General features: G+C 44.9%; 1 protein-coding gene and 1 non-coding gene across 5 annotated transcripts in view; one reads left to right on the top strand and one right to left on the bottom strand.

Annotated features, from left to right (window-relative positions):
* SEMA5A (semaphorin 5A) overlaps positions 1–10,169 on the bottom strand; it is a 477,069-nt gene extending 466,900 nt beyond the window's left edge. For 2 of the 4 annotated variants that reach the window (XM_057312158.1, XM_057312156.1), the window contains exon 1: positions 9,670–10,154. The gene's annotated coding sequence lies outside the window, so the exon portion shown is untranslated. Of the gene's footprint in view, positions 1–9,413; positions 9,633–9,669 lie in introns of those variants that run through there. The other 2 variants (XM_057312155.1, XM_057312157.1) reach the window with 2 other exon arrangements.
* A 2,687-nt stretch (positions 10,170–12,856) lies between these two features.
* LOC113260987 (small nucleolar RNA SNORD123) lies at positions 12,857–12,926 on the top strand. Its single transcript, XR_003318208.1, has one exon. It is a non-coding gene; the product is annotated as a small nucleolar RNA SNORD123 (small nucleolar RNA).
* Positions 12,927–25,237: the final 12,311 nt, after the last annotated feature.

The following is a 25,237-nucleotide window of genomic DNA, read 5'->3' on the forward strand; positions in this document are numbered from 1 at the left end:
TAACTGACCTAGATGAGGTCTGATCTGTATGAGCCAACATGGAACACCGCAGGAACAAGACTCTGGGTGAGAGAACATGTCTATCGTAGTCGGGTCACATCCACAGTAACTCTGAAACCCCCGGGGAAAGAGTCAGGTAATGGAGATGCCAGACGATATCAGACCCAGGACAAAACCTGCCAAACCCCTTTCACGTGGGGGAGGGCACGGAAACAGAAGGGAAGGGAAAGAGAGTGAGCTGAGTCCTATTAGAAAGGATAGGGTCAATCAGAGGACGTTATGAGCTCAGCTTGGCTCAAAACTTTCTGGTGAAGGAGAAACATAATAATTAAAAGGCTGCTGGATTAGCAGAGAAATTGAAAAAGCCATAGAAGGGCATTTGAGGAGCAGCCCTGTTGGAACGGAGTGGAAGCTAGAGTCCAGCACTCTCCTTCCCACATTGGGCATCTGGGCACTGGACCCCTGCTCTGAGAACATGATCTCTCTTTTACATGAGCAGCCCAGAAATCTCAAACTTAAATAATGGAACTGCCTATCTCTGCCTCCTCGCTCCGACTTTTAAAGGCATTTTCCTTCGCTGACAGGTTAGCAAAGATCCCCCAATTTGAAACTTCAGAGCAATGACAGGATGTAAGGTAAGGAGGAGCCAGCAGATAGAAGGGACAGCACAGCCCCAGGCTGTAGAGTAAACATTCCAAGCTCTTTCCCGTGCTCGAGTAAAGTTAGGATCCAATACATTTTAGTGTCCAAAATCAATATGTGATGTTACCCTTTGGATGCTTTCCAGAAAAGGAAATGGTTTAGAAAAAAGTAAAAAGTCATCCAAAGTAAAGGTCTAATACATTTTCCCCACTGAGGACAATGTCTTCACACCATTGTCTATGTAACACTTTTTGTTACTTTCGTTATGATCACCTCCAGCTATCAGATCCAATACAAATCAACAGTTATTCTAAAAGAGGTCTTAAACCAGGAGAACATCACATTGTTTCTTATTCCTCATGTTTCAAAACTAAATATCCATCCTAGCAGCATGAAAATTGCTCCAATCATGTAACCAATCAATCTGTTTAACAGAATGCCTAACTAGCTGTCCTTGAAATCTGCAGAACATTAGCTCATTGAAGATGAAAGAAAACAACCACTAAAAAGTACCCACAGTATGTTATTGACCAATTAAAACCATCAAAAGTGACATCGAAAATAAAAATGTCAAAAAATAAAAGTGTCACCCACTCCTTTGCCCTCCGATAAGCAGAAGGAAATACTAAAGCAATCGCAAAAATAATTCCTTGCCACTCACCAAGGGTGAGTCATAAATTAGGATTGGTAATAGAAAAACATGGTCATTTTATAACTATTACTCTTAATTTGAGTCTCAGTTAGGCTGCAAGTTTGGGAGGAGGCCAATTCGGAATGAGCCAATCAGAAATTACATCGGTACAAGGTCAAGAAAGCTATTGCACTAGCATTTGAAACTTCTGCCAATGTCAGTTTCTGCATACAACTACAAGAACTGAAGATAGTAGACATTGTTGGAAAATGCTTGCCCAAAATATCACAGGGCTGGATAAAAATACTTTATTACTAAACGGAGAGAGGCATATGAGCTCTCGAGGCTGGCAAGTCACAGCCAGCTCCAGAAAGCCATCCTGGGTATATCTGGACCTGGGACGGTCTATGCCAAAGTAAACACTAGCACGGAAGGTCACCATGTGGAGACCAACTGGTGTGGGGAGAGCAAGGTGCCCGGGAGAGAGCTGAGGAAGCCCCCATGGCAGGAGGTAGAGAGGATCTTAATGCACTCAGCAGATGGAAGTCGTAATAAACAAGAGGGAAGAGTTAAAGACACACTTTCATCCAGAGACAACAGTCAAAGAGAAAGGAAATTACAGGCAATTCATATGGATCTCTACCCGTAACCTAATTTCAGCTTGTGCTTTAACTGCACAACTTGTCAGAGCAGCATAGAAAGAGCTAGAAGCAATTCTATGACTCTTCTCCTGCTAAAAGAGGGAAAACAAAAAATAAAAAACACCACACTCTCCTTTAAGTACTCAGGCCCTGAGCATCTAAAAATCTGCGTTCTGCCACTGGATCTGGCTGTTGGAAGTTACCTGCCTCACCATCTAAAGTGAATGCCCTGCTAAGAAAACATACAAGGACAGAGAAGCAGGCATCGTGAGGCTTTCCCCAGTCACAGGAAAGCAGCGCTTTTGTTGAGCAGAGCAATACGCTGGGAGTTCAGACCCTGCAGCTCTGATGAGACCAGGAGATTATTTGGAACGATTTCCCCCTGAGCTGTGCAACTGAATAAAACCGGCGGAAGGGAAGTCTCCTCTAACAAATGACTGGGAACGGAGGTGCACCGAACAGAACCTAGCTAGGTTGGCTGGTTAGTTTAATCGAGGGATTTAATTCAGTTCTGTGGCCTCCTTTGCAAAAACAACCTGGGTTTGCTCATTTTCATAAAAGAGATCACAATTCGGATGCACGTCCCAGGAAGCGAACCTCAGCATCCTAAGGCCCCGGCACTAGTCTTTGTGAAAGTCATGGAAACACAGAACCTAATTCCCACTTCACAGCAGGATTTGATTTAGGCCACTGGCAGTGTAAGGCGCTCTAACTGTAGAGATTATGTGCCAGATTCCTTTTCTTTTTAAAACAACTTTATTGAGGTAGAAGTTACATACCATAAAATTGACTCCTGGTAAGCGCACAAGTCAATGATTTTTAGTAAATGTACAGAGCTGCAAGAGTCTCTCCACAATCCTGTTCTAGAACATTTCCATCATCCCAGTTAAGACCTGCCTGGCCACTGTCAGTCCCTCCCAAATCCCCATCCCTAGCCCCGGGCAACCGCTAACCTGCATTCTGTCTTTATAGGCTTGCATTTTCTAGACATTTCATACAAATGGAATCATATGATACATGGTCTTCTGCGACTGGCTTCTTTCACTAAGCATAATGTTTTGAAGCTCACACATACTCCAACATGGATCAAGAATTCATTTTATTGCTGAATACCAGTCCATGTTATGTCACATTTTGCTTATCCACTCATCTGTTTTCAGCTTATTAAATCTATAAATCCAACTGTGTGACCAGGCTTATTGGCCTAATCTCAGAAGTAAAATAAGAAAGGCTGCCATGGTTTCTAAAATATTCTAAAATTTCTAAAATCTCTGTAAATGTGTGAAGCTATGTAATGAGGATACAGCATGTTCCCTGGAATTTTTGTATGTGGTGCTATTTTAAATAAGTAAATAACATCCTTGAATTCCCATGTTTTATGTTTTAATATATGTCTTAAAACACATAAAGTGTTTGGGGCGCCTGGCTGGCTCAGTCGGTTAAGCGTCTGGCTCTTGGTTTCGGCTCAGGTCATGATCTCAGGGTCATGAGATTGAGCCCCGCATCAGGCTCCAAGCTCAGCACAGAGTCTGCTTCTCTTCCTCCCCCTCTGCCCCTGCTTATGCACATGCGCTCTCTCTCTAATAAATAAATAAATCTTAAAACACACACATAAAGTGTTTTTATGTCAATTTCCAAGTGAAGCTTCCCAGCCCCAAGGGCATGCAACTGTCCCCACCTGGGACTACTCAGTGCCCACTGCAGCTCCCATGCCCAGGGACCCATCCCGCACTTAGGCAGCTGCAATCTGACAAGCCCCAGCCCCACACTCAGCAGGCAGCTAGCCCTGCTGGCTTCCTTCTATCACTGCATGCAAATTCAAGGACTTGTCCCCCTGACCTGTCCTCTGGGCCATAACTTGATTCTAGCAGTGTGTTTCATGTTATTATTCCGAGGCTCTACCTTGGTAACCAAACACCCTAACCACTCCCACAGAGAACGCCTACCTCACTTCCTGTCTCCTCCTCCCCTTTATCTTCTAGAGGACCTATTTCTGTAAGGACCCAAAGACCCGATGCAGACGTCGGATTTGGACCCAGACCCAGCACTGAGGCTGGGCCATCTCCAAGTCCATCCATACATTGCACCTGCAGACTCTGTGCAGGGACCTCAACAGAACCTCTACCAACATCTGGGTCGGACGGGGACAGTTTCATCACTATCCACGCCACCCCTCTCCAGCTGCCCACTCTGGCCTGGAATCCTGGCACCACCGCAGACCTGTGTCCCGCGCACACAGGCAGGCCAGTCCCCTTGGGACTTCTCCAGCGCCAGCAAGCACTTCCTCTGAGGTTGAGCCCTCTCCCAACTGCCTTGCCCAATTAGGCAAGCAGTTCTATTAAACCATGGACTTCTGGTCATTTTCTACCCAGCTTCCCTCCAACTTTCTTAAAGTCAAGTCCACAGCTACAGCCCACAGAAACTTACATGCCAGATGTCTTAGAAGCCAGCCCTTATTTAGCTCATACTGTAGGTCAACGGACATTAACATTGGCTTAACTCCAGCATCTGCTGGACAAAGGAAGTTTAATATCCAGAGAACTCATCTTTGCTTTATGCCACCAGTTACAATGTGGTCAGCTTTAAATTTGGTAGTTTTACGGCCGATCAAAATCTCAGTCCTGGAACGGGAATCCCAGACCCTAGCGGTGACTCTAAAATCCACCGGGTCACAGGCTGTCCAGCCATTGATGTCCCTGGCCTCCAATGCCTTCCTTTCGCAGAACGCCAGGCAGAGCAGGCAGCCAGTGGCTGCATCCTTGGCGGCTGAGAACAGCTTCGGATGCCCTCTCCCAGATGTGGCCACATCCCCAGTGTTGTTACAGAAGGGAAGCTCTTTGTGTGGAATTTTATCTGGAGTCAGTCTGTGAGGAACGCATTTCTTCCAGGAAGTTTAAGCCAAGCATGAGCCGTTTGATGATTTTGCAGACAACTCAACAGAAACCGCTTAGCAGAATTCTTATTACCTTTTTTTACTCTGCTTTTCTTTGCATAGACACATCATAAATCGTTGTCAAATGTTGGGTGAATTTGAACTGATTGAAAGAGGCTCTATTTCCTGTGAACAATTTGTCCTTGCTCAGTCCTGATTGTCACTTGCCTAGAACTTATTTAATTTCACATCTCAGCAAATACAGCATTATTTCTCCGGTAGAGCTGGCTTCTGATATCATCACTCTCCTGGTTATTTATCATACATATCTGTAATTGAATTACCTATTGCAGTAATGTGATCTACTCGCAAATGTACATAAAAATGCAACATAAAATAAAATTGTTCCAACATACACTTCCTCATCATTTTACACGAACCACAGGATGGCCAATTCCAGAGATACAGTGACAAATAAGGAATGAAAGATGGGAAGATAAAGGATTAGTGGGTCCACGGTCTTCCAGAAATAAAAGATATTCAGCTCCAGAAAAATGTATTCTCTTTCATACTACAGCGTTTTTCAATATTCATCAGGAAACCAATTCTAGCACATGTGGGAAAGAAGAGCAAAGAATGCAACGATTTTATTTTTTCCAAATGCAACAGAACCATGCCAATATATTTTAAAACTCAGGAAAGGGAAATAAAGTATGTCCATCTTTGCTCTTGTCAGAAAACCATTAATCTTGGACCAAAAAAAGGGGGGGAAAAAAGAAAGAAAAGAAAAGAAAAAGAAAACAGCAATTTCTTTGAAAAAATTTCTGTTTTCTTGAGCCCACTGTTGGGTTAATCCTATTGTATATGTCATGCCCCAGGTGAAATGTAACTTGTCTTTGAAGTTGCATGGCTTCAAAATACTCTGAAATTCAGAGGCAGGATTTCTTAGCTCTACAACCTTTAGATGGCCTAGATTATGGTGTTACTAGTACATTACAATAAGTCACTTATTCAATATCTTCTCTTGGATCAAGTTTTCATTTGCTTTACTCTGTTTGACTTAAATTCTGAATCAAAGCAAGTATTGGGTAGGCTTACTGAGAGTGAAAAGTTTATCTATATATATTCCAGCCCACTTTAATTTTTTTCTTCTTGTCTTGCTGTTAGAAATTGATTTTATTAAAAAAAATTAAAAAAATAAAAAAAAAGAAATTGATTTTATATATCCAGATAACTAATTCATCAAAGAAATAAGTGATATATTTTTCAAGCATACCAAAAGCTGCTTCTTCAAAATGAGCTACTCCTCACCTGTTGAATTTATCATTACGATGCTACCAATTTGTGCAGGGATTAGAGACAGCAGATTGCCCCCTATCTACAGCAGATCACTGCTACAAGGCAGCAAGCAGAGTGATAAAAACCAGTAATTCTGAACAAAACTTCTGCATCTCAATTTTAAGAGGTTGCCGGAAACATATGTGAAAATGTCTGTGTTGTCAACAACAGTACACAAAGATAGGACAAACAACTCCAAGCACTTATATACATATTCATCTTAGTACTCAGGAAAACAGTTCACTGTCTCTGTGCAAATCTGCAAATAGATGCAGGTGAACAGAAATGTACAAGGTTCCACATCACACACACTTTGCACTTCGGTGTAACTCAATTTGTTAGACACTGTAATTTACATTTTAGAAAATTATTTAACACTAAACATAAAAATTTGTCACCTTGGTGTTATAATCATACCCCAAGCAATTTGTCTGAGTAACTATAGCAACAATTTCAGAAGCATTTTTAAATACAACTTTGGTATAATTTTAGAATCAAGAATTATGGAGGATTTGCTGCAGGATGTAGGACTACTTTTCTCCAACACTGGTACATATATTGTTACAGAACTGAAATTCCGTGACTCAGACATGTTATAAATCAATTAATTTGTTGTATCTTACAAACTGTGATTTGCAAGGCAACCCTTCTCTTAGGGATTATTTTCTTATCTCAGTTATTTCTAGAGTTCACGATTACTTGTTTATATAACGGGATGCCTTTATACCTTTGGCTGGCCTTTTAGGAAAGTTCTGTTTCCCCCTCCCCCACTTTGCTGTATTTTTATCAGAAGCAAAGCCTCAATTTCAATGATTTCGTAACCAACAAGAAAGACATTTGGAATCATTCAAAATAATTCTCAAGTTAATGAAAGCTGTGCAGTGGCTCAGTTAAGCAGCTCCGTCTAACATCAGCAGCATTCAACATAGTCCCAAAGAGCTGGCGTACAACACAAAGAAAAGTTTTGTGGTTGTAACATCTGTCCCTGAATTAAGAGTCTAAAGTGCCTCTCAAGCAAAATTTCTCACTGCAAAGCCATGGGCTAGGGCTTCAGAACGTTTGTGTACCCTCTAAGCTAAAGCAAAACTCACATTAATGTGCATTTATTATGGCCCCATAGCTAACAACTTTTAACGGCCACTGCGCACTATATGTTTCTGTGTTTCATTCTGTTCGGACATGGTGAAGAACTAATTGTAAAAGGAAGCCGCAGTAAAGAAGGCAGGTTTATTTTTACCAAATTCTGAACATCTCAAAAACTTCTTTTGGACAGAGACAAGCTTTACCACCCAGGAGACCAAAGTCTTTGCTCTCAGCAGGGATCTTGCAGCTGTTTGCCATTAAAACAACCAAGTTAGTGCAATTCACAAAAGGCATAAAACGATTAGCATCATCCATCTTCTCCCTATTAAGGCAAGTATGCATAAGCTAAAAGCATGTAAAAGCAGGTACCAGTTCAGCACCCCTGGGGTCCATGAGTGTGCAAATGACTAGGTGACCTTGCAACAGCTGCTATTTTGTGGCAAAGTTTTTACAAGAAAGAAACTCAAACTGAGGGCTTCAGAGGGAAGGGGGGTGGGGGGTTGGGATAGGCCCGTGATAGGTATTAGGGAGGGTACATATTGCATGGAGCACTGGGTGTTATATGCAAATAATGAATCATGGAACATTACATCAAAAACTAAGGATATACTGTATGGTGACTAACATAACATAATAAAAAATTATTATTTAAAAAAAGAAAGAAAGAAAGAAACTCAAGGACAAAGAAATCTGTGTTTCAAGTGGCCCAAAAATTACATCTTGAACTGCTTTTTCTTTTCAAACAAAAATGAAAAACGGTCGAGATTTTTAAAAAATTTTTTTCCTTTGGTATAAATACAGGCATGTCTATTAAAGTTGTTTAAGTGATACACAATTTGAGGTATTATCTCCTTTGAACTGAAATTACGGTCACTTAAAGTAGCATGATAAACATTACCCCTTCTTAAATAATAAAACTAGCACAATCAGCAATTAACTTAGCAATCCTAATTAGCTGTTAAAATCCTCCCTAAGTAAAGACTGCTCTTGTCTTTCTGTGTCTACACAGAAAAGACCAACTGTAAAATTAATAACATATCTGCTGTTTCCAAACTTGGCCATTATGACGAGCTCTTCTGGATAAGCTGAGACATACGATTGTTTTTCTCAAAAACAAGGTGCAACACCCATTTGTAACTCCTGGCATTTTAGCTAACATGCTCCTGAGGAGCAAAATCTTGTCAGTATTAAACATAACTCACATTATTATTGTTGTTATTATTATTTATTTTTTAGTAAATACTCACAAGGAGGAAGACATAGGCATGGGCAGGAAGAGTTTGCAGGGATACGCTTGTCTCTGGAAGGAGCCTTTATCTAGACGACCTGTGTTTGGCAACCACCTTTCCCGTTCCTTCTAGCAAGGCTGACAGCTCCCTCTGGTAAACGAATCAGCTCCCCCTACCCTCCACCCCTACGAAATCTTTGCAAGATCTGCCTCGTCCCGCTGTCTGCTGACTAGGACTCCCACCCACTCACCCAGGACAGAGTAACTGCTCTTAGCATCCTCTCACCCACTTCCAGCGCTCGCTCTTAGCGCCCCCTGCCGGCAGTCCCTGGGCCGCCGCAGGCGCAGGAAAGTTAAATCCCAACTCTGAGCCGCCGCATCCAGGTACAAAGCAAGAAAAGAGCAAGGAGGTAAACGCGCTTCCCGCCAAAGCCCCGGGAATCTGGATCTGACTGCGGTAAGTCTGGCACTGGGCGCCGCGGGAAGCGAGCCCACTCCACTCCTTGGCGACAGTTTCCCCGCACATCTCAAGAAGACCAGTTCCCTCCGGGGCCCAAATGTACCTCCGGCCCCGAAACCCTGATCCAGGGGATGCGAGACCGTGCAGCAGCGGAAGACGTGCCCGCGGAAAGCGCCTCGCCTGGCTGCAACCCATCAAGCGGCCCCGAGCCCCAGCAGCCCCAGCCTCATTCTCCCTCATTAACCAAAGCGCTTGGCGGAGTTGAGCCCAAGTCCCACTGCCTCCCGGTTTCTCACGCGCACCGCAAAACCCCTGTAACTCGAACAGGAAAACCTGCCCCAGCCAGCAGGGCTGCGAAGCCCAGTCCATCGGGACCCCGCGCATCGCTCGCGACTGTGCTCCTTGGACGCGCGCCGGGTGCGCGCACAAAGCCCCAGTGCGCACCTTCCCGAGGTGCTGGGTAGGGGTCCCGCCTCGCACACCACCAGGTCGCCCACCGAGTTGCTTCCGCTCCTTACCTCGGCACGCTCCGACCTCGGCAAAGACAGGGACACAAACTTCCAGTCCGTGCACTAGCTCAACTGTGGGTGCCCCGCACGGATGGTAGTCCTATTCTTGTACGTGCAGCCACCGGCTGTCCCCCGCCCAGTGCCTGCGGATCGACCCTGACACGACCCACCCGCCGACCACTGCCGCCCCCGGGTCGCGGCAAGCAACGCGGCACGGTCGGAGCTGCGGCCACGGCCACGCGGGAACCGGACGGGGGTCGCTCACCAGGTGTGAGGCGCGCTCCTCATGCCAGTCATCCAGCGCCTGGGGCCCCGGAGCAGCTCTGAGGGTCCTCTTCAGTGCCCGGCGAGGGAAGTCGAGGCAGCAGCCGCCGCCGCCGCCCCCTGCCACTTTCCCAGAGCCACCCGCCACTCGCTGCGCTCCGGGCTGGGGACGTCGGTTGGAGCGCCAGACGCACCGTGCCCGGGCGCGCAGCCGGGCCGGTGGTGAACAGGTTCGCGCCCAGCGGCGGCGACGGACAAGGAAAGGCAAAGTTAGGTGTCCTAGCCAGCTCCAAAAGGGAGCCACGGGTAGAAGAGGGAGCCCCCGGAAAGGGCCACACGGGTCAGGCTGCCCCCGGCGGAGGGCAGGCGGAAGGTGAGAGCCGCCGCCGGGCACGGGCCGCGGCCGGCAGGGGGCTGTGGAGCCCACCCGCGGTGGGAGGACAGCGCGCGGGAGCGGGCGCAGCGAGAGCAGCCGCCGCCCGCGCCGCCTTCCCGGCGAGTAGAGCTGCGCGGGGAGCGCGAGCGGGGAGCGCCGGGCCGGGAGCGCGGGGCCGCTTCGCCCCGCCCCCGCCCCGCCCCCGCCCCGCCTCCGCCGCCAAGCCTCTTACTCCCCTCCCAGCCTGGGTGAAACCCGAGCGCCCCACCCGGCGCCTGACCTCCCTGGGCCCCGCCCCCGACACTGCCCTTCCCGGGACTGGACCCCCTCTGCGCCCCCCCTACCCCACTCCTTCTTCTTTAGTGCGAGTGCGCCCGAGCGTTGACTTTCGGGGACTCCCTCTCCCCCACCTCGCAGAGACCTTCTGTGGCTCCCTGCCCCCCCCATCGGGCCGCTCAGACGTGGCTGTTGGGGGGCGGGGGGGTGGAGAGGGCGGGGTATAAAGGGCCCGAGGCTGCGCGGGCCGAGCCCCGAGACGTGGCGCGCCCACCCTGCCGGCCTCATCTCCAGGTACGTGCGCGTCCCCCGGCCGAATCTGGCCGTGTGGTGGGGGTGGGCAGGGACCGCCGGGGCCTCCCGGACTCCGAGTTGGTGATTTTGTTCGTTTTGTGTGACATCCACATGCGTGCTCTGGTCTGGAAACTCCTAAAAGACCGAGAGAGTTGCTTCGGGTTCTTGGAGGAGCTATTTTAGGGTGCATCTCCCGGCTAGTTCGGCTGGATTTCAGCGGAAAGAAATTAGAGAAGTGAACAAATCCGACCAAGCAAGGGAGGCAAGTCAGGGGATCCCCACGTAGCCAAGCTGAGCTTTCAGAAAGGAGCCCTCAGACGGACAGGGTCAACTTGTCCAATTCTGGACTAAGTGTTACTTGTTGCACTTTTGCCGGATCTTTGCGGCCTTATGGAGCAAGTATTAAAGTGAAGAGATTCATAATTGGAAAGCAGAGTACCTTTCAAGACGCCTGGAATTTCATACTTTGTTGCAGAGCTTCCGTTTGGAACCCTGAAGGGCCGCGCATGACCCTTTCCCTCTGGATGGGGGTGGGGAACGCTAGCTCTCGGCCCTTTTTTTCTCTATCTCGGCCTCAGAGGGTGGCTTTAAAAGTTTCCCTTGAATAAGGAAAAGCATGAACACCCCCACCGCTGTCCTCTGTTACCGCAGTGACACAGGGTGCCCCTATGGCCCCCATTGACAAAACCGCTCCAGTGTCGGGTTCTCGGGATTTGTCACACCGGGACGGGCCCAGTGTGCCCTCACTGTGCCACTGAGCCCATCTGTGAAACAAAAAACGGGTCCCTGGCTGGAAGGTGTCATGGCTCACCCAATAGCCTCCAAGAGGAGGATAATAGAAATACGAAGTGATGTTGATTTGTCTTTACAGTCTTTATAGAATATTTCCAGATGAAATATTCTTATATAAAAGAATTAAAAGCATTTCTGAAGGTTTACATGGGACGAAGCCCAGCCCCAAGCCCCCAGCTTCTCTCTCTCACTAGTGATGGAGCTGCTGTGGGTCCTCAAAGCCTCACTCGGATTTCCTGTAAGACATCCAGAGGAAATGTCAGCGGAGGGCCTCTTTGTAGAAGTATTCTTCCCTGGGTTGGGGGGGGGGGCACTCAGCTGGTGCAGGGCAGCTGCCTGTCTCCTAGAGCCTTAATGAAAAGCTTAATACTCCTTCCTTATGTGCCTGGCACGCGGGACACTAGCTCCTTCCTGACATTCCCATTGATCCTTCTGCCTACGTGGCACAACGGCCTAGGAGCCTAGTAGTACACCCCCCCTCCCCTGGGAGGAGGAGGCTGGCCAAGGTCTAGCCTGGCTGCTCTGCCCCTGGAGAGCTGGGGGAAGGGGAGGGAGAACACAGCTTTACGCTTGACCTTGCAGCCCTTGAGTGAGTGGGCTGACCTGGGGAGCTTCCAGCCACCCGGAAAAAGGGAGGCAGAAATTAGGACCCAAATGTGTTTAGCTAATTCTTGTCATTGCCCCTCAACATTATGTTTAAAGGCATGTACACTTAAAAAAAAAAAGTTCTTGGCACATTGAGACTTAAGCGTTGGGAAGAAAATAGCTTTCTACCACCATAACCCAGGAAGGATCATAACATAATGTTTAATATGTAACTTTATGCGTATGTGGGGTAGAGGGGTCAATTTTACAGGCAATTTACAGGCTATAAGGAAGCATTGTTAAAATTTGTATATTTCCTGATAATGAATTACAAACAAATTAATAACAAGAATGAGATGGGGAGAAGGGAACCAAATAATAACTGAGATCGCATCCTTAGTTTAAAGTGAAATGAACCCAAACTGAGGGCATGATTTCGCCTTGTGACCTGGGGAAAGGTCCTTTACTTTTCTGAGCTGGTCTTTTCATCTGGGCTTGAACTGATCTGCAGACAAGTGTGTCTTCTCTTAGCATGAAGGAGATAGGAGGTGAGATAAGACCCTCTCCAGGGCCCAGCACAGAAGGAGGCTCTTTACAAATAAAATTATTTTAAAGAACCCACAGATGTTTCCTTTTCCGAAGTGAAATTTCTGACTTTTTTCTTCCCCTGAGAAGTCATCCCTCACTGAAGGGCTTCCTCCTACATTGGGCTGCTTCTCATCACATTGCAAAACTGGAGGTGATAATTTCAAAACAAAACTGTTTAGTTCTCTTCTTTTCAAGATAAAATTATAGCTCTCCCTGAACGGTTTCTGATGAGCCAGGCACAGCATGTAAACAAAAAGAGAAACCCAGCCAAACACTTGGTGAAAAGGATGAACCCTGGGTCGCTGATTCATGTGACTTGAAAAACGCCATCCATTTCCTGATTCACCTTAATTTCTGTGTGGAGATAGGAGGGATTTCTTATGTCTCCGTGATAAGTAACCAGTTTTGTCTCATCTTTCCCTCCCTCCCTTCTGATTGAATTCCAGCCGCATGGCTCGAGACACTGCCAGCTCATCGGAGCAGAGCCCGAAGGGGGCTGGAGAGACCACCACGGCCACCCGGAGGAGGTGAAGACACCACTGTAGGTCAGGGGTGCCCTCAGAGGGAACCCTGGGTATTTGTGATCTTTAACAACTGGATGAGATTGTATTAACATCATGAAAAATCTCAGTCCGGAAATCGTAGCCTCTGGGCATTTACATCTTAACCAGATTTTCCTACAGATGACCCAGGGACACATCACAGTCATCAGCTACAAGTGGTCTTCTACTCTGGTTTTCCTTCTTTTAGATCTGTGGCATTTAAGAATTAATAAAACTGCTAGATCAACAACCCCATCTGTTTTTGTTTTTAGATGGCCAAATATCCATAAAAAGATGTGCCATTTTATGAAAATTGCCTAGGCTGCTTTTTGTTCATGTATTTTTAGTCTCGAAAGACCCGTGAATATGGCTACAGGTGATGCAAACCTAAGTTTTGGCAGATGAAGAATCACCAAGTGGGGAGAGTTCAGGGAGCCTTCAGCCCCGACTCAAGTCCCTTGAGCTTTACCAGAAGTCTTGCGGCTTCTTTTACCCAAGAAGGGCTCACCGCCCCCTTTAGTGTAGCTGCCCATTCCCCTGGCGAGGTAAGCAGGCCAGGTTATTCAAAAACAGCAGCCTGGACACTAAGAGAGAAGAGAGAGAAAATACTTCTGGCACACCTAACAGTGAGCACAAACGGGCGTGGGGCAAAGTGCAGGAGCCTTCAACGGAAGGACTGGGTTAACTCCATGTGCACCTGCACTCCAGCCCTCTGCCCTTCTGTGCACTAGACACTGCTCTCCCCTTGTCTGAGTCTGACTCCACCCAAGTCCATCCAGAACCTGCTTCCAGCTTCCCATGTCTGCTCAGAGAGACGTGCTTTGCCAAGGCAGTTGTATAAGGGAACTGACACGGAGCCACCTAGCCCTCACACAAGCCAGGTGAGTTCTGCTCACCCCTGAACTCTCTTGAATTAATTCCACAAGTGAAAAACACCTCATGCAGTCATCTGGGTGGCTCAGCCAGTTAAGCATCTGCCTTCGCCTCAGGTCATGATCTCAGGGTCCTGGGATTGAGCCCCCACTGCATTGGGCTCCCTGCTCAGCGGGGAGTCTGCTTCTCCCTCTGCCCCTCTCTCTCCCCCTGTTGCTTCTCTCTCTCTCTCTGTCTCTCAAAAAAATAAGTAAAATCTTAAAAAAATTGAAAAGAAAAGAAAAGAAAAACACCTCATAGCCACATTCGGGGGAGCAGCTGCTTAAAGCCCACCCACTAGGACCCAGAGCCAAAACTGAAGGATACAACAGCCAGGGCATACATCAGCGAGAAGTGCTCACCTATTTTTCACTTAGAAAAGTTTAGTAATTCATCTAAGGGCCTATTAACAAAAGACATTTCATTTTCCTTTAGCTATGTATCCAGAAGACCTAAGTAGTCTAGAAATCTGGAAGCGTTTTTGCCTTTTCTTGTGGTTAAATTTCTAGCAACCCAATTTCTGGGGGAAAAAAAGAATATGCTCAAAACACCTCAAGTCATCTTTTTATAAGTATAGTATGGAGAGAGGAAAAATGCTAGATTGAAAAGATTTTTGAAATACCTACAGGAAATGCAGCTGGTTTGTGGCATGGAAATAAACATCCATATGGTTTCCTACGTGTCATTTTCTGACATTGGGCCTTATACATATCTTGAGTGTCTATAAGCAAACAATGGCTGTACTGTACTCGATGTCCTCTATATTGCTCAGTCTTTGGAAATAGAGCTTTGGGGGAAAATAAGTCCCTTTGGAAATATATTTTCAAAAATAATGTTAGTCCAACGTAGATTAAGGAATAAAATACAAATTAGTCTGCCTTTGTTTATTCCAGGGAGATTAACTCATAATAACCTTGAGTTCAATGAAAAGAATATCTACTAAGTGAAAATTAAGTGAAATTAAGCCAATAGACAAAGTGTCTCCTGAAGCAAATCAGTGAGAAGACGAGCTGTCAAAGGTCCTGTCCCCCATCTGTCAAATCTCATTTCAGACCTTTCCCTTCATTCCCATTGCTGTCGCCTTAATTCAGAATGTCAACTTCACTCACCCCAAATCCCAGCACTTCATACTGGTTTCCCCGCCACTCCTGGTCCATAGCATACAGGACAGTAATCATCCCCAAACAGCAATCCCCATTGTCCTTGATAACACAGACGCCTGATTTTACTTGAATTATAATATGGCTAACTTTAAAAAAAAATTCTGGAAGCTAGGTGAGACCATGGAACCTAGCTGTAACAAGATTTAACTTGGTGCAGTTCCAAGAAAGGTTGCACAGAAGGGCCCAACGTCTAACAGCATGACCTTCCTTGCCCTTCCCTCTCACTTCCGATTCCTGCCTGGAACTTGACTATGGTGGCTGAAGTTCCAGCCCCCATCTTGAACTGTAAGGTCACCTTGATAATTCAAGCCATGAGACAAAGGTAGTAGAGCTAAAAAGTAGAGCCTAAATCCCCGGTGACCCTAGGGAGCCCCCATCTCAGCCTGGGATTGCCTATCCCCAGATTTCACAAGATGAGAAAGAAATCACTTTCCCTTTAGTTTACGCATCATTGTTTCTATTCAGGGTTTATCTAGAGAATACAATTCCTGACTGACAGAAGATAGAAGGCTCTTCCAGATCCGGCATCCCTGCAGCGTCATCTCCACGTCACCAGCCCTGCTGTCTTCCCTCCTGCCCTCCCTCGTTCTCTGCTTTCCCACCTTCTGCCACGTTTGCTGCACAGCACTTGCCTAGCCCTCAGCTGTACGTTAAGAATAGAATGGAGAGAAACAGAGAAGATTCCTGCCCTTTTAGGACAGGCGTCATGGAAAAGGTGGCATTTGAGCTGGCATTTAAAGGATGATTAGTGACTAATGAGAAAATGGAAGGGGGGTCCTTCAGGCGAAGACGGTGAGATCCAAGAAAGAGTGGAAATATCAACTTTAGAATTTAACTCAAACACACTTGTGAAAATGCCAGGGATAGTTATATAATCGCAAAAGGATAGCAATCTGTACAATCTTATTAAACAGTAGAGAGGAAAAAAGATGAAACAAAGACAATTTGATCAACCCAGTAGAAGGCTGGAAAGAGAAAGAAAACAAAAATGGGAAGAAACATATAGAGAAGAACTAGTAGAAATTAGTAATCATATAAAATTGCATTGTAGCAGGAAGCAAAGTAAAAGAATGGGAAAAATACATCAGGCAAATATCAGTCAAAATAAAGCTAGTTTACAAACACTGTATCAGAAAAACAGATTCTAAGATGAAAATCTTTTTCAGTACAAATATTCACCATAGAAAAAAATTCAGTTCATTAAGGAATACGAATGTGTATGCAACTAACAAAATAGTTTCAAATATAAAAGGTAAAAGTCTACAGAACAATTAGAAAAAATAACAAATCCACAATCTTTGATGAAGCACATTCCTGTCACTAATTGATAAATCCCTACAGGGGGGAAAAATAGTAAGAATTCAGACATCCTAAGAAAAGCAATTAGCAAAGTTATTCTAATGGAAATAAATGCCCAGGCAAGATTTCCAAATTAAAGCAAGTCTGGGGCCACAAAGCAAGCCTCAGTGAATTTTGAATAATCAGCATCATGTGATTAGTTTACAAATGAATAATTTAAAAAATAATTTTGAAAACTTCACATTTGGCCATTGTACGCCACATATCTAATAGCACATGCGACAAAGAAATTGTAATGGAAATCAGGAAAAGTCATATGTTGTATGAAAATGCAACATTTAAAACTTAAGTAATGCAGCTAAAGTAGTATTTACAGAGAAATTTAGCCTTGAGTACTTAGGAAAGAAGGACTGAAATTAACAAGCTAAATGCCCAACTCAAAAGCGAGGAGCAAAACAAGGGTAATAACATAGTAAATACCACATATTAATGAAATAGACTATAAAGTCACAATAGAATGAACAATACCAAAGCTGTTTAAAAAAAATAATAAAAGATTGATAAAGTAGACAAATGTCTGACAAGATACATAATGCACTAGAAAAATTTAGCTTAGGAAACTAAAGAAATGAAAATCCAAGCACATTTATAACCATTAAAGAAACTGAATCAGTAAACACTTACCAAATGATGACTTTCCAGGAAGACTTTCCCAAATATTCAAGGCACAATTAATCCCTATTTTATAATTTATTCCAGTGAATAGAAAAACTATAGGGCAAAGTCCTCAAACTTCAAGGATGTTTTATCATTAGAAAATATACTAATACGAATCACCTCCCCAGCAGAATTAAGAAGAAAAATCATATGATCATTTCAATATTTACTTAATATACATTGATAAAATTCAATGTGTGTTAATCATTTAAAAAAAAAGTGTCTTGGCTATTAGACTAATAATAGAAGGGAATTTATCTAGGTTAATAGACTATCTTCCAAAAACAAAATCCACATAAAGAAGATGTGATCCATATATACAGTGGAATATTACTCAGCCATCAGAAAGGATGAATACCCACCATTTGCATTGACATGGATGGAACTGGAGGGGATTATGCTAAGCGAAGTAAGTCAAGCAGAGAGAGACAACTATCATATGGTTTCACACATATGTGAAACATAAGCAATAGCACAGAGGACCACAGGGGAAGGGAGGGAAATCTGAAGGGAGAGAATTCAGAGAGGAAGACGAACCATGAGAGACTATGGACCCCAGGAAACAAACTGAGGGTTTTAGGGGGGAGAGGGGTGAGGGGAGGGGGTAACCAGGTGATGGACACTAAGGAGGGTACATGTTGTGATGAGCACTGCGTGTTACACATAACTAATGAATCACTGAACATTACATCTAAAACTAATGATGTGCTACTATACAGTGACTAACTGAACATAATAAAAAAACAACAACAACGAAAGAAACGAAATCCACAAAAAAACTTGGCATTTAATCATGAAAAGTTGGAGAACGTTCAGTTGAAAGAGATTAAGACAAGCAAGCACACATCCACGCTTCCAAATTCGACACTGAAACGGTGTTTGGAAAGGAAGAAACAAACTGAGCTGGAAGCGATGCAATTGTCTCCAGCAAAGCCAGTTAAGAACATCTCCAGATAGGGGCGCCTGGGTGGTGCAGTGGGTTAAGCTTCCGACTCTTGGTTTGGCTCAGGTCCCAATCTCAGGGGCTCATGCTCATTGGGGAGTCTGCTTGAGAGTCTCTGCATCTCCCTCTCTCTCACTGACAAACACACACATGCAGGCTCTCATGCTCTCTCCCTCTCTCTCTCTAAAATAAATAAATAAAATCCTTAAAAAAAAAAAAGAAGATCTACAGATAAATAATTAGAATAGAGAAAGTTCTACAAGTTTGCTACATAGAATCTCAGGATATAAATCCGTTCTGTTCCCATAAACCCACAGCAAACATTAGAAAATATAATTTAGAAAAAATAGCATTAACAAAAAAATCGATAGGTTACCTAAGTAATTTTGACAAAAGGTATGTTGGACCTCTGTGGAACACTCATTAAACTAAATTTAAAAATCTTAAAGAATGTCACAATAAATTGATGCTATCCCACATTTATGTGTGGAGTGATTCAGTATATAAGATCTTGAATAAGAAATAGTCATTCAAAAATATCCACACTCTGCAAATTCATCCTTAAATACAATGGAGATCCAATCGAAATCTCAACTGGCTAAATGGAACTTAAGTAGGTCCTAAGAGTGATAAGCAAAGCAAGGGCACATGTCTAAGAGTGATTAAAGAATTCCTGCAGAAAATGAATAAGGTAGGTTGGAATCCTTATTGTTCATAAAGCTATTGAGATTAAGACATTGAGATATTGGCGCAGGGACAAAGTGAACAATATAACAGAGGGCCCATAAACAGACCCACATATATGCCATCTTTGATGTGTGACAAAGGGGTCCACTGGGAAGAGGTGTGACTCCATAAATGAATCTAAGACAATCGAGGCCCCTGATGTAAAAACACTGAATTAGATACCTCCCTCAAGCCATTTATAGAAATAACTCCAAAGTGGATTAAAGCCAAAGTGAGAAACAAAACATTAAAACATTTACGAAAACGTATAAGAAGCTATATATATGACCTCTGGGTAGGGAAGCAGTTCTCAAAATAAAATACAAAGACCAGCCATAAAGAAAAGAAAAAAAAAATCAATATAGCAAACAGCATTAAAGTTTAGAACCTCCATATGATGAAATACAACTTAAAAGCAAGCCATAGCTGGGAGAAATTTCGGGACGTACAAATGACAAAAGATGGTAGACAGGATATGTTTTCAAAGTCCTAGCAATCCACTGGAGAAGGAGGAAACCAGAGAATACTGGACAAATGAAACAGAACCCTCAGTGGCCAATAAACAGAAGAATAGAATGCAAGCCCCCCAATATTGCTAGAAGCGTAATTAAAACAAAGTGGCACCATGTCATATCGATCAGATTGGCAATAGTGAAAAAGTCTGGCAGTACCACCTGTTATCACATATTGGCAAGAGAAACTGTAGAGGTGTGAATTGGTCCCATCACTTGGGAAGGCATTTTGGGCACTCTTGTCAAGTTGAAAATCTACATTCCGTACAGCCCAGTTGGCAAAGTTGCACAGGACCTACTATGGTCACATACTGCCAGTTGATATAAAGTATTAGAACAACAGCAAAAATCCTACCTATGTAATGTATGGACACCAGCACAGCAGTTAAATAGCACAGAACTGATAAACACTAAATTCAGGTTGTTTATCTCCGGGTGGGTGGGAGGGAGATGATGGAAAGATAAGGGCTGCCAACTTTATCTGTGCTTCTGTTTTCCATGAAAAAAGTGAAAAATATGAAGCAAATATTGAGAACTGTTAAGACTGGATAGAGCTGGTTTGGTGGGCGTTCATTAGATTGTTATCCTTTTCTGTATGCTCACAAGATTTTGTAATTCAGTAAGGGTGGTTGATGGGAAGGAAGGCAGTATAGACAGTAGGCGAAAGCAGCTCATTAGAGCAGCTTTGTCCTGAAGAGGAACAAAGAACCTGGGAACAGCTGGAGGGACATGAGCACAGAGGGCTATTTTTTAAAGTGGGTCATTTGAGGCATATTTAGACATTGACTGAAATAACTTCACGGACAGAGAAATTGACCACGTACTAGAGAAACAAGATAATTGTAGGCACAAAGGCCTTGGAAAGAGACAAGGCAGTAGAATTTGGGTTTGGAGAGAGCAGGGGCTGTCTTCACATTGTCATAAGAGAGAGGGCCAGGTGGGAAGAGAAGTTGTCTTGGTGCAGACGAAGGCTGGGCCCCTCTGAGATCTTTTGTTTTCCGAATGACGTATGAAGTTGGATTCGGAAGAGGAGTAGGGAGAGGGCATTAAAGTTAGAGAAGAGAAGAGAAGCTATGAAATCAACATCTTGGAAATCAAGAAAACGAACTTACTGGAATCTCTATGGTGCATTGAATGACCAGCTGAGGCATGTGGTCCTCATCCTAAAATGAACTCCATCCGCATGATAGTGGGATTTTCTCCAGCCGAGTTCAGCAGCTCAGGCACGAGTGCAGAGAAGGCCGATGACTGGGTCGCACCAGGAGATGGTTTCCCAGGCAACAGAAAAAGAGAGAAGCAGGAAAGCTGAGGCTGTTAGCAAGGAAGTGACTTTAAGGGTGGTCATACAATGTAAGCTATCTAAGAGGACATGGGAACAAAAGCAAGGATGGTGTCAGTGGAGAACATTGCACTGGGAGCCTGGAGAAGGTGAACCAGAAGAAGTTGTCATGGGGCACGGTAGGTTAAGGAGGTGCAGTGGTCCAAGATGTGCCCATGACAATGGGACCTGAGCTGGAGAACTTAATGGCCGTTGCAGACAGGCAGGGCAGATGGGTCATGGAAGAAAGCCAGCCTCTTAGATGTGTGAGGAATGTAGATGGCGAGGTCCCCAAGAGGAATCTTGAGTGAATGAAGCAGTGTGACACAGAAAGTGAAAAAAAAGGGCACTGCTTTGCCCATCTTACAGTTTGAAAATGTGGTCCAGGGAGAATGAGCCTCTACGTAGCAACCCACAGACGAGTAAGCAGGGGAACCCAGGAGGGTTGGACTCCAAACTCCACACTCTTTCGCCTGTACCGATCTTCTCATACAAGTTTCAACACAGTAAACTTGAATAACTGAACAATGGAATTTGATGCTAATCTTCCCGGACCTCCTCTGGACGGAGCTGGTCATCATGACCCTTAGCCAGTGTGACTAATCTGGAATATCTGGGGAGTTTTTTCAACATACACAAGCCCAGGCTGACCCTACACCTAGTCCTCAGTGTCTGGGGGATGTGTGCAGACCTGTGATTTTGTAAAAGCTCCCAAGTTGAGTCTGATACCCAGGTACTTAACAACCATTAACCTCAGGTTATCGTCAGTACAAAAGCTCACCGGTCTTCAAAGTGTGAATGGTCCTGATAGTCCGGAGAAAGAAAGGATCTAAGAGAACAAAGACTTAAGTGCCCAGTTGTGTTTTTCTGTCCATTTCTATGGTTCTTGCTCTGAGTATCCTACACTGCAAGTCATTCCATACTAAGCTCTATTAATGGATATGTTTTTCTGTTCAGAATCTTATGTTATCACAGAACATTCTTAATATTTGCTTATCTTGCTTAAAGATTCACTAAAATATCAACTTTCATTAGTGGATTTCTAGAAAATGTTTTGCTGATCTGTAATATTTTCTGTAAAATGTTGCCAAGTTTATTACTTTAGAGGCTGCCAATCCCCAGAGACTGGGGATCTCTCTTCCGTCTGTCTGTCTGTCTGTCTGTCTCTCTCTCTCTCTCTCTCACACACACACACACACACACACACACACACACACACACATGCAACTGTTCTCTTCTGCTAAGATCAGATTTTCCAGCTTTGTGCATGAATGGAAGGGAAAGAAACTGAGAAAAGATTCCCCACTACAGAGAACCAAAACCGTTTTAACTACTATTTATTTCCCTTCTGCCCTCACTTCCCAGTTCAACCAGCACAGACATGATTATTTAATTATGCCAGAAGGAGAGCTACAATCTTTTTTTCACCTTTCCCTACCCCCAGGAGATGATGTCATTCCCCTTCACCCCAGGAAAACATGTCGGGCTCTTGGGCAGGTGAGGAAATGGCAAGCAGACACCTTGTTCCTAAAAAATGGTGCCACACCTTCCAACCTCCCCCAAGTTGAATGACGGTACACTGACTGGGCTGGATTGTCTTCTGTTTCACTCCCTAGAGCCTCGTGCAGTACATGGCCCGGGATTCACCCAAATGTGGGAACTGCATCGGAGGAGTCCCAAGCATCCGAGGCCCAGGCAAACTCAGTGAAGAGTCTTGCAATGTGTCATTCATGTCCTGGTAGAGGCATAGATGGGATTCATATGGCGCTGCTGGGGACATCAGAGGCTGGATCCTCCCCACCTCCACTATTGGACCAGGAATTGAGGACTTTGCCTGTAAAGGCCTGGGAGTAAATAATCAAGCTCCGTGTAAATATACAGTCTCTGTTGGAATTCAGATTCATAAGCTAATTTCAATAACACTGTATTTACAAAAGCAGGAGGGGAGCCACGTTGCCCCCCACCTCCCCGGGGCGGCCGTTGGGACCTACTCCAGCCCAGTGGTGCTCGAACTTGAGCATGCCTCAAAATCATCAGGAGGCCTTGTTAAAATCAAGCTGAGGCCCAGGAACCTCCTGAGTTTTGGATTCCGTAGGTCTTGAGTGAGGCCCAAGACCTGACAGCGTCCGCCTGTCTCCAGGTGATGCTGATCCCATCGGCTTGGGGACCACACTTTGAGAACCGGTGCCCAGAGGAATATTAACACGCACAGCCTGCCCGTTACCTCCTGAAAACAAATCAGAATTAGTATAAGCTCTTGCCATTCCTATTCCTAAGTTCCTATCATTTTCTTCTCTCTGCAGGCTTTATTCAGGAATTTGGTTTTCTGGAAAGTTAGCTCTTCAGACCGGGACCAGGTTTTTATCTTGGTATTCACAGTGCCTGGCAGAGTGGCTTATGTTACCAGGTGCTCAAAATGTTTGCTTGTAGAATGAAAATAAAATGAAGGACTGTACTGTGTTAAATGATTTCCAACAATTTTAAAATGTGATAAAAATACTAAGGATTTGGGTAAATTGCTCTGACTCAGAGAATGACATTACCTAGTGCGGGAAAATCATTTGTATGGAACAAGTTGCTCATTTTGTCCAGTTCGCACATTTAAGGAAAATCTACATTTTGAAGACAGTCCTGAGTTTTCTCCAAGTCACGTGAAATGTAGCCTGCCCTGAGTTACAGTTCTCCGTCAGAAGAAATCCTTGCCTGTCAAGATATTGTTCCAAAGGAGGCGCAGGCTTGAGGTCTCACACAAGGGCAGTACCAACCTAGGCAATAAAGGATCTTATGGTTAAAAGATTGGGATCAGGCTGACTGGACACGTCCAGAAATAACTTGAGCTGAGGATGCCCGCCTGGATTGATTTCCCCCTCGGGGTGAAGAGCCAGGTGTCAGGCGAGGACCAAGCTCCTTACAAATCTCAGTGCTCCAGCTGAACCCTAAAGGCATCAGAGCCCCGTGGTTCCCTTTATTTAGAAAAATGGGTGGGACATTAAATGTCCTCCAAACTATTTGAATGTGAAAAAAAAGAACCTCATTTAGCTTCAAAGCATGACTTTTCTCCCCCACCCCACCCCAATTCTGAAAAAAACCCGAACACAGCCACAGTGTGAAAAGACCGCTTGCAGTATTTGGTACACACGCATCCAGGCTTTCCCGCATCCAAATGTTAATTTGAACTGACAAAACACTCTCGGCACTTTAATTTTATTTCGTAACGAAAAGGCAAACTTAACTTCTAAGCACTTTTATTCCGAGTTTAATGGCTCACACTCTCGAGGTCGGCAAGCAGATGGAGTTGAAGACGAGAATGTATAATTGCAGATTATGAAACTGCAAAATTAATATTACTTTGTTAATGTCAAGATAAGATTTGAGAGCCAGAAGGGATTTTCAAGATCATTGATCTTAAACCTCATCACACAGATGAAGACAGGGAGACTGGAGTGATGATTGTCCTTCCCCGACGCACAGAGCCAGTAGGGGACAGAGCTTCAGCTAATGCCGTCTCCTGGCACGTACGCCGGTCTTCCCACTCCTGGGGCCCACTCTCCCCATCAATTCCTTTACAGGAAAGGGGCTCTAACTTATTCTTTGCTGCTTCACCTTCCCGTGGACATATTTTCGAGAGAGGGAGAGAGAGAGAGAAAGAGAGAGAGCCCATCTGCAATAGTTACTTGGCCATCATTTTCATTGAGTCCACCATTTTGAGTTATTTCATAATTTCCTTTGATCTGGTAACAAAACATCAAACACAATCCCAAACAGAATTAATCAAGAATGACTCAGCCTCACCATGCGGAGTAGTAATGAGGATGTGACCGGGTTGTATAGGACAGACACCCAAAAGCACAGGGGCTCAAATGCTGGAGGTTTCCAGGTGAAAGGGAAAGGTGGAGAGGGCACCATATAATACTTCACACCCACCTCGGGGCCCTGGTTCCTTGTCTCCGTCGCTCTGCCATTCTTAGAGGGCTTCCCGTGTCTTCACGGTCCAACATGGTTAACCTCCACCCCAGTAATTCTAGCCAGGAGGGAAGGGAGGGGAGAAAGCGGAAGGGGAGAGAACGTTCTTTCCCACATGGCCATGCCCTGGACGCCGCACACATGTTTCCTTGGTCAGAGCTTAGTCCCGTGGTCAGACTTCGATTCTGAACAAGCTCCTGCCCAGAGAAACAGTAGATAGTATTACACACTACAGAAGAAGCAGTGGTTCTTGCTTTCTGCCTTAGTTCTGGGTCTATTCTCCACAGGCTCAGTCCCCTTAGACTAGCTATACCCTGAAAGGTAAGTTTTCTGTCCACCCGCCACATCCAACATTTAATAGTGGAGCAGGAGCCGAACTTCAATGAGGAAACATCTCCCAGTGGAAGACACATAGCAGACACAAGGTCTTACTGGTTTATAGACCCTTCGGAAGAGCCTCTGCCCAGGAGCGGAGTCAATTCCTTGGTCACTCTGTCTGGCAGCCCTGGTAGACCTCTCTGGAAAGACATCCTCGTCCATTGTCTTCCATGGCCCCTGGCTCT

Source organism: Ursus arctos, unplaced genomic scaffold, assembly GCF_023065955.2.
Source record: "Ursus arctos isolate Adak ecotype North America unplaced genomic scaffold, UrsArc2.0 scaffold_15, whole genome shotgun sequence".
Lineage (NCBI taxonomy): Eukaryota > Metazoa > Chordata > Mammalia > Carnivora > Ursidae > Ursus > Ursus arctos.